Source organism: Carassius gibelio, chromosome B19 (assembly GCF_023724105.1).
Source record: "Carassius gibelio isolate Cgi1373 ecotype wild population from Czech Republic chromosome B19, carGib1.2-hapl.c, whole genome shotgun sequence".
Lineage (NCBI taxonomy): Eukaryota > Metazoa > Chordata > Actinopteri > Cypriniformes > Cyprinidae > Carassius > Carassius gibelio.
Genome location: NC_068414.1, coordinates 5050452 through 5066125, shown reverse-complemented (window position 1 = coordinate 5066125; position 15674 = coordinate 5050452). Strand labels below are relative to the sequence as shown.

Below are 15674 nucleotides of genomic sequence, written 5' to 3'. Positions count from 1 at the left end.
TGGCCACCAGCTCCTTTAAGAACCACAGGGCACCTCAGCCTCCTGGACTGCACCAGATTTGTCAGTTCTTGCTGGGAGTCATTACCCTGCTCTTCCAACAAGCCACTGTCCAACTGTGACCTTGTAGCGCTGTCTTGGGGATCTTACATTACTTACCTTGCAGTTTATTCCACTTTCATGCAGGTCAGCATTGACCCTGGACATTTTTCTTCTGGTGTTTTTTAGAGACAACAAACAGGTCAGTTTACTCTCATTGGTTTCTTTAAGCATGACCTTTCTTGCCTGCAGCCTTTTTATTGCCTTCAGGAGTTTTTCACAGGTGCATGAGCCATAATTGCTTGTACTTCGTTGAACAAGCATGGAAAAGCATTGTCTAGAGTGCTTCCACTAGTTCCCTGTAAAACACTGATAAGTTGCCCACTTCTAAAGTAGCAAGATACACTGCTTTGCTTCTGCTGGGAATTGAACCTGGGTCTCCTGCGCGGGAAACAACAACTCTGACATTCAGCCACCAGTGAGAGAAGCTGCGCTGTGCTCGTGGCTCTGGGGACAGCTGCCGCTTATGAGGAACGACTAACATGGCCTTAAAAACACGACCTCTGCTGCATTGGCCGGGAATCGGACTCGGGTCTCCCGCGTGGCAGGCGAGAATTCTACCACTGAACCACCAATGCTCTATTTCTGCCTGAATTCTACGAATTTATGTGGAAAATGCATCTCTTCAACTGGGTAATATCGACCAATGCTAAAGCTGAACAACTGACAGACAAACTGATCAAGTTGCATGGGTATTTGATGAACTGATATGAGCAAAAGTGTCTCTGAGCAAAGGGGAGTGGGGGAGGTCAATATCAAAAGTGAGAGGCGTTAACTTCTGTGGCCACCAGCTCCCTTAAGAACCACAGGGCACCTCAGCCTCCTGGACTGCACCAGATTTGTCAGTTCTTGCTGGGAGTCATTACCCTGCTCTTCCAACAAGCCACTGTCCAACTGTGACCTTGTACCGCTGTCTTGGGGATCTTACATTACTTACCTTGCAGTTTATTCCACTTTCATGCAGGTCAGCATTGACCCTGGACATTTTTCTTCTGGTGTTTTTTAGAGACAACAAACAGGTCAGTTTACTCTCATTGGTTTCTTTAAGCATGACCTTTCTTGCCTGCAGCCTTTTTATTGCCTTCAGGAGTTTTTCACAGGTGCATGAGCCATAATTGCTTGTACTTCGTTGAACAAGCATGGAAAAGCATTGTCTAGAGTGCTTCCACTAGTTCCCTGTAAAACACTGATAAGTTGCCCACTTCTAAAGTAGCAAGATACACTGCTTTGCTTCTGCTGGGAAACAACAACTCTGACATTCAGCCACCAGTGAGAGAAGCTGCGCTGTGCTCGTGGCTCTGGGGACAGCTGCCGCTTATGAGGAACGACTAACATGGCCTTAAAAACACGACCTCTACTGCATTGGCAGGGAATCGGACCCGGGTCTCCCGCATGGCAGGCGAGAATTCTACCACTGAACCACCAATGCTCTATTTCTGCAAGAATTCTACGAATTTATGTGGAAAATGCATCTCTTCAACTGGGTAATATCGACCAATGCTAAAGCTGAACAACTGACAGACAAACTGATCAAGTTCCATGGGTATTTGATGAACTGATATGAGCAAAAGTGTCTCTGAGCAAAGGGGAGTGGGGGAGGTCAATATCAAAAGTGAGAGGCGTTAACTTCTGTGGCCACCAGCTCCCTTAAGAACCACAGGGCACCTCAGCCTCCTTGACTGCACCAGATTTGTCAGTTCTTGCTGGGAGTCATTACCCTGCTCTTCCAACAAGCCACTGTCCAACTGTGACCTTGTACCGCTGTCTTGGGGATCTTACATTACTTACCTTGCAGTTTATTCCACTTTCATGCAGGTCAGCATTGACCCTGGACATTTTTCTTCTGGTGTTTTTTAGAGACAACAAACAGGTCAGTTTACTCTCATTGGTTTCTTTAAGCATGACCTTTCTTGCCTGCAGCCTTTTTATTGCCTTCAGGAGTTTTTCACAGGTGCATGAGCCATAATTGCTTGTACTTCGTTGAACAAGCATGGAAAAGCATTGTCTAGAGTGCTTCCACTAGTTCCCTGTAAAACACTGATAAGTTGCCCACTTCTAAAGTAGCAAGATACACTGCTTAGCTTTTGCTGGGAATAGAACCTGGGTCTCCTGCGCGGGAAACAACAACTCTGACATTCAACCACCAGTGAGTGAAGCTGCGCTGTGCTCGTGCCTCTGGGGACAGCTGCCGCTTATGAAGAACGACTAACATGGCCTTAAAAACACGACCTTTGCTGCATTGGCCGGGAATCGGACCCGGGTCTCCCGCGTGTCAGGCGAGAATTCTACCACTGAACCACCAATGCTCTATTTCTGCAAGAATTCTACGAATTTATGTGGAAAATGCATCTCTTCAACTGGGTAATATCGACCAATGCTAAACCTGAACAACTGACAGACAAACTGATCAAGTTCCATGGGTATTTGATGAACTGATATGAGCAAAAGTGTCTCTGAGCAAAGGGGAGTGGGGGAGGTCAATATCAAAAGTGAGAGGCGTTAACTTCTGTGGCCACCAGCTCCCTTAAGAACCACAGGGCACCTCAGCCTCCTGGACTGCACCAGATTTGTCAGTTCTTGCTGGGAGTCATTACCCTGCTCTTCCAACAAGCCACTGTCCAACTGTGACCTTGTAGCGCTGTCTTGGGGATCTTACATTACTTACCTTGCAGTTTATTCCACTTTCATGCAGATCAGCATTGACCCCCTGGACATTTTTCTTCTGGTGTTTTTTAGAGACAACAAACAGGTCAGTTTACTCTCATTGGTTTCTTTAAGCCTGACCTTTCTTGCCTGCAGCCTTTTTATTGCCTTCAGGAGTTTTTCACAGGTGCATGAGCCATAATTGCTTGTACTTCGTTGAACAAGCATGGAAAAGCATTGTCTAGAGTGCTTCCACTAGTTCCCTGTAAAACACTGATAAGTTGCCCACTTCTAAAGTAGCAAGATACACTGCTTTGCTTCTGCTGGGAATCGAACCTGGGTCTAATGCGTGGGAAACAACATCTCTGACATTCAGCCACCAGTGAGTGAAGCTGCGCTGTGCTCATGGCTCTGGGGACAGCTGCCGCTTATGAAGAACGACTAACATGGCCTTAAAAACACGACCTCTGCTGCATTGGCCGGGAATCGGACCCGGGTCTCCCGCGTGGCAGGCGAGAATTCTACCACTGAACCACCAATGCTCTATTTCTGCAAGAATTCTACGAATTTATGTGGAAAATGCATCTCTTCAACTGGGTAATATCGACCAATGCTAAAGCTGAACAACTGACAGACAAACTGATCAAGTTCCATGGGTATTTGATGAACTGATATGAGCAAAAGTGTCTCTGAGCAAAGGGGAGTGGGGGAGGTCAATATCAAAAGTGAGAGGCGTTAACTTCTGTGGCCACCAGCTCCCTTAAGAACCACAGGGCACCTCAGCCTCCTGGACTGCACCAGATTTGTCAGTTCTTGCTGGGAGTCATTACCCTGCTCTTCCAACAAGCCACTGTCCAACTGTGACCTTGTAGCGCTGTCTTGGGGATCTTACATTACTTACCTTGCAGTTTATTCCACTTTCATGCAGGTCAGCATTGACCCTGGACATATTTCTTCTGGTGTTTTTTAGAGACAACAAACAGGTCAGTTTACTCTCACTGGTTTCTTTAAGCATGACCTTTCTTGCCTGCAGCCTTTTTATTGCCTTCAGGAGTTTTTCACAGGTGCATGAGCCATAATTGCTTGTACTTCGTTGAACAAGCATGGAAAAGCATTGTCTAGAGTGCTTCCACTAGTTCCCTGTAAAACACTGATAAGTTGCCCACTTCTAAAGTAGCAAGATACACTGCTTTGCTTCTGCTGGGAATCGAACCTGGGTCTCCTGCGCGGGAAACAACAACTCTGACATTCAGTCACCAGTGAGTGAAGCTGCGCTGTACTCGTGGCTCTGGGGACAGCTGCCGCTTATGAGGAACGACTAACATGGCCTTAAAAACACGACCTCTGCTGCATTGTCGGGGAATCGGACCCGGGTCTCCCGCGTGGCAGGCGAGAATTCTACCACTGAACCACCAATGCTCTATTTCTGCAAGAATTCTACGAATTTATGTGGAAAATGCATCTCTTCAACTGGGTAATATCGACCAATGCTAAAGCTGAACAACTGACAGACAAACTGATCAAGTTCCATGGGTATTTGATGAACTGATATGAGCAAAAGTGTCTCTGAGCAAAGGGGAGTGGGGGAGGTCAATATCAAAAGTGAGAGGCGTTAACTTCTGTGGCCACCAGCTCCCTTAAGAACCACAGGGCACCTCAGCCTCCTGGACTGCACCAGATTTGTCAGTTCTTGCTGGGAGTCATTACCCTGCTCTTCCAACAAGCCACTGTCCAACTGTGACCTTGTAGCGCTGTCTTGGGGATCTTACATTACTTACCTTGCAGTTTATTCCACTTTCATGCAGGTCAGCATTGACCCTGGACATTTTTCTTCTGGTGTTTTTTAGAGACAACAAACAGGTCAGTTTACTCTCACTGGTTTCTTTAAGCATGACCTTTCTTGCCTGCAGCCTTTTTATTGCCTTCAGGAGTTTTTCACAGGTGCATGAGCCATAATTGCTTGTACTTCGTTGAACAAGCATGGAAAAGCATTGTCTAGAATGCTTCCACTAGTTCCCAGTAAAACACTGATAAGTTGCCCACTTCTAAAGTAGCAAGATACACTGCTTTGCTTCTGCTGGGAATCGAACCTGGGTCTCCTGCGCGGGAAACAACAACTCTGACATTCAGCCACCAGTGAGAGAAGCTGCGCTGTGCTCGTGGCTCTGGGGACAGCTGCCGCTTATGAGGAACGACTAACATGGCCTTAAAAACACGACCTCTGCTGCATTGGCCGGGAATCGGACCCGGGTCTCCCCCGTGGCAGGCGAGAATTCTACCACTGAACCACCAATGCTCTATTTCTGCCTGAATTCTACGAATTTATGTAGAAAATGCATCTCTTCAACTGGGTAATATCGACCAATGCTAAAGCTGAACAACTGACAGACAAACTGATCAAGTTCCATGGGTATTTGATGAACTGATATGAGCAAAAGTGTCTCTGAGCAAAGGGGAGTGGGGGAGGTCAATATCAAAAGTGAGAGGCGTTAACTTCTGTGGCCACCAGCTCCCTTAAGAACCACAGGGCACCTCAGCCTCCTGGACTACACCAGATTTGTCAGTTCTTGCTGGGAGTCATTACCCTGCTCTTCCAACAAGCCACTGTCCAACTGTGACCTTGTAGCGCTGTCTTGGGGATCTTACATTACTTACCTTGCAGTTTATTCCACTTTCATGCAGGTCAGCATTGACCCTGGACATTTTTCTTCTGGTGTTTTTTAGAGACAACAAACAGGTCAGTTTACTCTCATTGGTTTCTTTAAGCATGACCTTTCTTGCCTGCAGCCTTTTTATTGCCTTCAGGAGTTTTTCACAGGTGCATGAGCCATAATTGCTTGTACTTCGTTGAACAAGCATGGAAAAGCATTGTCTAGAGTGCTTCCACTAGTTCCCTGTAAAACACTGATAAGTTGCCCACTTCTAAAGTAGCAAGATACACTGCTTTGCTTCTGCTGGGAATTGAACCTGGGTCTCCTGCGCGGGAAACAACAACTCTGACATTCAGCCACCAGTGAGAGAAGCTGCGCTGTGCTCGTGGCTCTGGGGACAGCTGCCGCTTATGAGGAACGACTAACATGGCCTTAAAAACACGACCTCTGCTGCATTGGCCGGGAATCGGACCCGGGTCTCCCGCGTGGCAGGCGAGAATTCTACCACTGAACCACCAATGCTCTATTTCTGCAAGAATTCTACGAATTTATGTGTAAAATGCATCTCTTCAACTGGGTAATATCGACCAATGCTAAAGCTGAACAACTGACAGACAAACTGATCAAGTTGCATGGGTATTTGATGAACTGATATGAGCAAAAGTGTCTCTGAGCAAAGGGGAGTGGGGGAGGTCAATATCAAAAGTGAGAGGCGTTAACTTCTGTGGCCACCAGCTCCCTTAAGAACCACAGGGCACCTCAGCCTCCTGGACTGCACCAGATTTGTCAGTTCTTGCTGGGAGTCATTACCCTGCTCTTCCAACAAGCCACTGTCCAACTGTGACCTTGTAGCGCTGTCTTGGGGATCTTACATTACTTACCTTGCAGTTTATTCCACTTTCATGCAGGTCAGCATTGACCCTGGACATTTTTCTTCTGGTGTTTTTTAGAGACAACAAACAGGTCAGTTTACTCTCATTGGTTTCTTTAAGCATGACCTTTCTTGCCTGCAGCCTTTTTATTGCCTTCAGGAGTTTTTCACAGGTGCATGAGCCATAATTGCTTGTACTTCGTTGAACAAGCATGGAAAAGCATTGTCTAGAGTGCTTCCACTAGTTCCCTGTAAAACACTGATAAGTTGCCCACTTCTAAAGTAGCAAGATACACTGCTTTGCTTCTGCTGGGAATTGAACCTGGGTCTCCTGCGCGGGAAACAACAACTCTGACATTCAGCCACCAGTGAGAGAAGCTGCGCTGTGCTCGTGGCTCTGGGGACAGCTGCCGCTTATGAGGAACGACTAACATGGCCTTAAAAACACGACCTCTGCTGCATTGGCCGGGAATCGGACCCGGGTCTCCCGCGTGGCAGGCGAGAATTCTACCACTGAACCACCAATGCTCTATTTCTGCAAGAATTCTACGAATTTATGTGGAAAATGCATCTCTTCAACTGGGTAATATCGACCAATGCTAAAGCTGAACAACTGACAGACAAACTGATCAAGTTGCATGGGTATTTGATGAACTGATATGAGCAAAAGTGTCTCTGAGCAAAGGGGAGTGGGGGAGGTCAATATCAAAAGTGAGAGGCGTTAACTTCTGTGGCCACCAGCTCCCTTAAGAACCACAGGGCACCTCAGCCTCCTGGACTGCACCAGATTTGTCAGTTCTTGCTGGGAGTCATTACCCTGCTCTTCCAACAAGCCACTGTCCAACTGTGACCTTGTACCGCTGTCTTGGGGATCTTACATTACTTACCTTGCAGTTTATTCCACTTTCATGCAGGTCAGCATTGACCCTGGACATTTTTCTTCTGGTGTTTTTTAGAGACAACAAACAGGTCAGTTTACTCTCATTGGTTTCTTTAAGCATGACCTTTCTTGCCTGCAGCCTTTTTATTGCCTTCAGGAGTTTTTCACAGGTGCATGAGCCATAATTGCTTGTACTTCGTTGAACAAGCATGGAAAAGCATTGTCTAGAGTGCTTCCACTAGTTCCCTGTAAAACACTGATAAGTTGCCCACTTCTAAAGTAGCAAGATACACTGCTTTGCTTCTGCTGGGAATTGAACCTGGGTCTCCTGCGCGGGAAACAACAACTCTGACATTCAGCCACCAGTGAGAGAAGCTGCGCTGTGCTCGTGGCTCTGGGGACAGCTGCCGCTTATGAGGAACGACTAACATGGCCTTAAAAACACGACCTCTGCTGCATTGGCCGGGAATCGGACCCGGGTCTCCCGCGTGGCAGGCGAGAATTCTACCACTGAACCACCAATGCTCTATTTCTGCCTGAATTCTACGAATTTATGTAGAAAATGCATCTCTTCAACTGGGTAATATCGACCAATGCTAAAGCTGAACAACTGACAGACAAACTGATCAAGTTCCATGGGTATTTGATGAACTGATATGAGCAAAAGTGTCTCTGAGCAAAGGGGAGTGGGGGAGGTCAATATCAAAAGTGAGAGGCGTTAACTTCTGTGGCCACCAGCTCCCTTAAGAACCACAGGGCACCTCAGCCTCCTGGACTGCACCAGATTTGTCAGTTCTTGCTGGGAGTCATTACCCTGCTCTTCCAACAAGCCACTGTCCAACTGTGACCTTGTACCGCTGTCTTGGGGATCTTACATTACTTACCTTGCAGTTTATTCCACTTTCATGCAGGTCAGCATTGACCCTGGACATTTTTCTTCTGGTGTTTTTTAGAGACAACAAACAGGTCAGTTTACTCTCATTGGTTTCTTTAAGCATGACCTTTCTTGCCTGCAGCCTTTTTATTGCCTTCAGGAGTTTTTCACAGGTGCATGAGCCATAATTGCTTGTACTTCGTTGAACAAGCATGGAAAAGCATTGTCTAGAGTGCTTCCACTAGTTCCCTGTAAAACACTGATAAGTTGCCCACTTCTAAAGTAGCAAGATACACTGCTTTGCTTCTGCTGGGAATCGAACCTGGGTCTCCTGCGCGGGAAACAACAACTCTGACATTCAGCCACCAGTGAGAGAAGCTGCGCTGTGCTCGTGGCTCTGGGGACAGCTGCCGCTTATGAGGAACGACTAACATGGCCTTAAAAACACGACCTCTGCTGCATTGGCCGGGAATCGGACCCGGGTCTCCCGCGCGGCAGGCAAGAAATCTACCACTGAACCACCAATGCTCTATTTCTGCAAGAATTCTACGAATTTATGTGGAAAATGCATCTCTTCAACTGGGTAATATCGACCAATGCTAAAGCTGAACAACTGACAGACAAACTGATCAAGTTCCATGGGTATTTGATGAACTGATATGAGCAAAAGTGTCTCTGAGCAAAGGGGAGTGGGGGAGGTCAATATCAAAAGTGAGAGGCGTTAACTTCTGTGGCCACCAGCTCCCTTAAGAACCACAGGGCACCTCAGCCTCCTGGACTGCACCAGATTTGTCAGTTCTTGCTGGGAGTCATTACCCTGCTCTTCCAACAAGCCACTGTCCAACTGTGACCTTGTACCGCTGTCTTGGGGATCTTACATTACTTACCTTGCAGTTTATTCCACTTTCATGCAGGTCAGCATTGACCCTGGACATTTTTCTTCTGGTGTTTTTTAGAGACAACAAACAGGTCAGTTTACTCTCATTGGTTTCTTTAAGCATGACCTTTCTTGCCTGCAGCCTTTTTATTGCCTTCAGGAGTTTTTCACAGGTGCATGAGCCATAATTGCTTGTACTTCGTTGAACAAGCATGGAAAAGCATTGTCTAGAGTGCTTCCACTAGTTCCCTGTAAAACACTGATAAGTTGCCCACTTCTAAAGTAGCAAGATACACTGCTTTGCTTCTGCTGGGAATCGAACCTGGGTCTAATGCGTGGGAAACAACATCTCTGACATTCAGCCACTAGTGAGTGAAGCTGCGCTGTGCTCATGGCTCTGGGGACAGCTGCCGCTTATGAAGAACGACTAACATGGCCTTAAAAACACGACCTCTGCTGCATTGGCCAGGAATCGGACCCGGGTCTCCCGCGTGGCAGGCGAGAATTCTACCACTGAACCACCAATGCTCTATTTCTGCAAGAATTCTACGAATTTATGTGGAAAATGCATCTCTTCAACTGGGTAATATCGACCAATGCTAAAGCTGAACAACTGACAGACAAACTGATCAAGTTCCATGGGTATTTGATGAACTGATATGAGCAAAAGTGTCTCTGAGCAAAGGGGAGTGGGGGAGGTCAATATCAAAAGTGAGAGGCGTTAACTTCTGTGGCCACCAGCTCCCTTAAGAACCACAGGGCACCTCAGCCTCCTGGACTGCACCAGATTTGTCAGTTCTTGCTGGGAGTCATTACCCTGCTCTTCCAACAAGCCACTGTCCAACTGTGACCTTGTAGCGCTGTCTTGGGGATCTTACATTACTTACCTTGCAGTTTATTCCACTTTCATGCAGGTCAGCATTGACCCTGGACATTTTTCTTCTGGTGTTTTTTAGAGACAACAAACAGGTCAGTTTACTCTCATTGGTTTCTTTAAGCATGACCTTTCTTGCCTGCAGCCTTTTTATTGCCTTCAGGAGTTTTTCACAGGTGCATGAGCCATAATTGCTTGTACTTCGTTGAACAAGCATGGAAAAGCATTGTCTAGAGTGCTTCCACTAGTTCCCTGTAAAACACTGATAAGTTGCCCACTTCTAAAGTAGCAAGATACACTGCTTTGCTTCTGCTGGGAATTGAACCTGGGTCTCCTGCGCGGGAAACAACAACTCTGACATTCAGCCACCAGTGAGTGAAGCTGCGCTGTACTCGTGGCTCTGGGGACAGCTGCCGCTTATGAAGAACGACTAACATGGCCTTAAAAACACGACCTCTGCTGCATTGGCCGGGAATCGGACCCGGGTCTCCCGCGTGGCAGGCGAGAATTCTACCACTGAACCACCAATGCTCTATTTCTGCCTGAATTCTACGAATTTATGTGGAAAATGCATCTCTTCAACTGGGTAATATCGACCAATGCTAAAGCTGAACAACTGACAGACAAACTGATCAAGTTCCATGGGTATTTGATGAACTGATATGAGCAAAAGTGTCTCTGAGCAAAGGGGAGTGGGGGAGGTCAATATCAAAAGTGAGAGGCGTTAACTTCTGTGGCCACCAGCTCCCTTAAGAACCACAGGGCACCTCAGCCTCCTGGACTGCACCAGATTTGTCAGTTCTTGCTGGGAGTCATTACCCTGCTCTTCCAACAAGCCACTGTCCAACTGTGACCTTGTAGCGCTGTCTTGGGGATCTTACATTACTTACCTTGCAGTTTATTCCACTTTCATGCAGGTCAGCATTGACCCTGGACATTTTTCTTCTGGTGTTTTTTAGAGACAACAAACAGGTCAGTTTACTCTCATTGGTTTCTTTAAGCATGACCTTTCTTGCCTGCAGCCTTTTTATTGCTTTCAGGAGTTTTTCACAGGTGCATGAGCCATAATTGCTTGTACTTCGTTGAACAAGCATGGAAAAGCATTGTCTAGAGTGCTTCCACTAGTTCCCTGTAAAACACTGATAAGTTGCCCACTTCTAAAGTAGCAAGATACACTGCTTTGCTTCTGCTGGGAATTGAACCTGGGTCTCCTGCGCGGGAAACAACAACTCTGACATTCAGCCACCAGTGAGAGAAGCTGCGCTGTGCTCGTGGCTCTGGGGACAGCTGCCGCTTATGAGGAACGACTAACATGGCCTTAAAAACACGACCTCTGCTGCATTGGCCGGGAATCGGACCCGGGTCTCCCGCGTGGCAGGCGAGAATTCTACCACTGAACCACCAATGCTCTATTTCTGCCTGAATTCTACGAATTTATGTGGAAAATGCATCTCTTCAACTGGGTAATATCGACCAATGCTAAAGCTGAACAACTGACAGACAAACTGATCAAGTTCCATGGGTATTTGATGAACTGATATGAGCAAAAGTGTCTCTGAGCAAAGGGGAGTGGGGGAGGTCAATATCAAAAGTGAGAGGCGTTAACTTCTGTGGCCACCAGCTCCCTTAAGAACCACAGGGCACCTCAGCCTCCTGGACTGCACCAGATTTGTCAGTTCTTGCTGGGAGTCATTACCCTGCTCTTCCAACCAGCCACTGTCCAACTGTGACCTTGTAGCGCTGTCTTGGGGATCTTACATTACTTACCTTGCAGTTTATTCCACTTTCATGCAGGTCAGCATTGACCCTGGACATTTTTCTTCTGGTGTTTTTTAGAGACAACAAACAGGTCAGTTTACTCTCATTGGTTTCTTTAAGCATGACCTTTCTTGCCTGCAGCCTTTTTATTGCCTTCAGGAGTTTTTCACAGGTGCATGAGCCATAATTGCTTGTACTTCGTTGAACAAGCATGGAAAAGCATTGTCTAGAGTGCTTCCACTAGTTCCCTGTAAAACACTGATAAGTTGCCCACTTCTAAAGTAGCAAGATACACTGCTTTGCTTCTGCTGGGAATCGAACCTGGGTCTCCTGCGCGGGAAACAACAACTCTGACATTCAGCCACCAGTGAGTGAAGCTGCGCTGTACTCGTGGCTCTGGGGACAGCTGCCGCTTATGAAGAACGACTAACATGGCCTTAAAAACACGACCTCTGCTGCATTGGCCGGGAATCGGACCCGGGTCTCCCGCGCCGCGGCCTTGAATTGTTTAGCTAAACGGCCCTAAACCGTTTCCCATTCATTCTCAATGGTAGTGCTAAACCACTACGGATGTAATATATTTCGGCCGCTAGCGCTCTCGTGGCGCTCTTCCGGTTTTCGGCACCGCGGGAAGTTTGAATTCGCAGAAGAAGGAGAAGAAGAAAACACACAACAGCGATCGGCTCCGTTGTTAAATTCAACGCATTCTCAAGCGTCTATCAAAGGTAAGATACTTTACGTGATATCAGCTGACGTTTCGTTACCGTTAATGATGAAATCACGTTGGTAAACTTTGCTCGTTTCTAAACGGTTTACTATAGTTCAGCCTAGATAGATTTGTTTGCAAATTATGAATGAACATAGCCATGATTTACGTTTCTGTGTATTGTTTGTCATCATTAACATGTCATCTGTTGATTACAATTTGAATTATGAATGAAGTAAACATTATTTTCACTTTTGTGATGAGATTACATGTATTCCACAGTTCAAAAATGTTTTCTGACTATGGTTTTACTATAGTAACCATGATTTAGCCATGTTATTTTAGTAGAATCACAACAATAAATGTACTATTGTTGTTATTGAATTGGCATTATATTTACAGGACAGTCATGAGACTTTAAATGAATATCAGTCTGCCAAGAACAGCAAGATTACTATAGTTTTACAATTAAACTGCATACAATCTTACAGGATTTAAAATCTTTTATTTGTGAATATCATACAGTCCCAATGCTTACACACACACAGAGACACACACACACATATATATATATATATATATATATATAATATTATGTGCTTCAATTTAAGTATTATTTATGTGTGTGAGTGTGTTTGTTTGTGTCTGTAATATAGTTATAATTATTCCTTTTTTTAATATTGCTATATTGTTGTTGTTCTTTCAGAGAGCACTGCTTCTTCACTGATTGTGTCTTTGCTGTCATCTTTTCCTGGGACCCGAGCAGATCTTCAGTCAGAGACAGGTGAATATTTAACACATTAACAACAAACACACAAGAGTTCCTGCAGGTTTTAAAGTCTTAAAATGTCTTAATTTACCCTTTCACAAATTAATGCCTTAAGAAAGTTTGAAAGGAATGAATCACTTCCTCTGAGTTTTGTCTTGTTTTCCAGTGCAGATATCTTTCAATCAATATGTAATTTATGATGCAAATGTAAAATGAAGTCTTGAAAAATGTAACACTAATTAAATGAGTTTACTAAGGAGCCTCGCACATGACATGCAGGAAAAAATATAAGGCTAAAACGTGTGTATGATTTACTAATTCATTCCCTCAATGTACTAAAATGTGCACTCGATTACTATAGCGTTCCCTCGATTTACTATTGCCAGCAAATGAGTAAAGCATGCACACAATTTATTTATTTTTTTCTTGCATGTCATGTGCGGGGCTCCTTAGTTTACACATAAAACAATAAAAAAATATTTGTCAATGATTTACTATAACTTTTCTTTGAATTTAGGTGACTTTTTTTCCCTAAATGGCAGATATTACTTCTTGTTATAATCAAACAATTCTTTCAAACAAGTCTTTGTATTTCATGTAATTTTGTATCTCCAGTAAATTTATCTTTATTTAATAATATTTATGCATGTTCACTGGAAAACAAGGCAGCATGATTTTGCAGCATGATCTGAACGTACAGTAACATATGAAATGTTGTAGTGTCTGGGAGCAGAGGCTTTCAGTGTGTTTCTGTCAAATTAAATTATGAATATCTGTTGGAAGTTGTGTTTTCAAACTCTGAAGTTAATACTACTATCCAGACATTTCCATTTACAGAACATATTTGTGTTTTTCCTCATTTGTTCCTCAAATTTGATTTGCTTGGTTTTAAAAAGGTCTTAACTTCACCTTCATAAACCTGAAGAAACTCTATTTCCTTACACATTAAACTCAATATTCAGCTTGTTGTAGACCCTACTGGTTCTCTGTCTGTGTCCTCGCTGTCCTCATCTCATGGGTCTCATGTGGAGCCTCACTCTGAATGTTCATGATGCAGAAATTGATCACATGTTTCCCCTCTGTATAGGAGCTACATGTTTGTCACCTCTGCATGTGCTGGCCGTACCTGACCTGTGAAGACTGCTGACAGGGTGTTTGTACTGGACAGCGAACGCTGAGCCTATCGACAACGTGCTTAATAAACACCACAGGAAGACATCCTAACAGCACGCTCCATATGACCACAAAACTACACGTCACATTATGTCAAGCACCTGACCACACTGCTGAACACCAGTTCTTCATTAAACACGACTGCAGAGAAGTAAACACCAGGATGTCATTCCAAGACTTTATGGAAATGGAGCACTTTAGACTGAACTGAAGGACACAAAGAAACGGGACTGCAAAAACACGAAAGGCCTGGAGATGAACACGTTGTTCACTTGTGCAGATTTTGTGAAATGGAACTTAGCCAGGATCCAAACAGTCCTCACACACACACACACACACACACACACACACAGGCTATCCTGAAATAAGTTCAAAAAATTTTTTGAAAAAAAGTAAAGCTAAAGTCTTCTTTATTTACCAACATCAGGGCATTGAGAAAGAGGTGACCTGGAAAGAGTCTAAAGAAAAATACGAGATATTAATTTGCAGCTTATTTAGCAATATTTAACTCATGTATATACTGTATATTTTAATTTTTCAGTGTGAGATTGTAATATCTATTTATATTGTCAGAATTCTTTTTTCTATTTAATTATTTTGGCTTGATCTTAAAAGGTGCTAAAAGCATTTAATAAACACAACTGAAAAATACAAATTGCTTCACGAGTGCTGTTTCCACTTCGTATGACTAATATTTTACAGTGTCTATGGTTTTGAAAACTCTTACTTGATCAGTTATCTTAAGTGTGACTTACATTATTCCATCAATCAATTTTCACTCAGTACTTGAATATTACTCAGTTAAATTAAATTTTCTTCAATTTACATTTGAAAAGTAATTTAATATAACCATTTGTGTTTTTATATAATCATGTAATGTATACTAGCATTATTTTACTGTGTTTATTTTATATAATCCTTTGCTTTGTAATCCAAAAAGGAAAGACATAAATTTCAAAAACTTTGTAGCTGTAAGGTGTTGTTAAATGTTAGATTTTTTTTATTTATTAAAAAGCATAAAGCTGAGTTTAATAATAGTTTAGACCTGTGTGAGTGGGATTCGAACCCCGGTCCAAATGAATGCATGAAAAAATCTGATTGGCTGTGATGTAATTTCCGCTCTTTGGCCAGCTGCTGCAGTCTGATTGGCTGTCAGCGCATGACAACTATTCGCGGCTGGCCCCCGCGCCCAAAGCGAGAATTATACCCCTAGACCAACGAGCCATCCCTCCGTGATTCAAGTTCAGAGCGTATGTGTACGTTCAGTTCAAAGTGACTAACACAGAGGTGTACAGAGGTATACAGAGGTATATGATGTCACACTTGTCCATGTGTGAAGACGTTGCGCAGCGCAAATCCGTGAACCAATGTTCCAAAGTGAAGTAAACTTCGACGGATTTCCCCTGCTCAGGGAGTGGGGAGCAATGAACACTGTGTAGGGACCATGTCAATCGCAAGGAGCTCACTTCTAATGAGCTGATTATCCAAATCAGGTGTGCTAA

The 15674-nt window shown here is 44.3% G+C and overlaps 1 non-coding gene across 1 annotated transcript; it reads right to left on the bottom strand.

Annotated features, from left to right (window-relative positions):
* Nucleotides 1-2331: 2331 nt before the first annotated feature.
* Nucleotides 2332-2402, bottom strand: trnav-gac (transfer RNA valine (anticodon GAC)). The gene has a single exon. It is a non-coding gene; the product is annotated as a tRNA-Val (tRNA).
* Between the last annotated feature and the right edge of the window lie 13272 nt (nucleotides 2403-15674).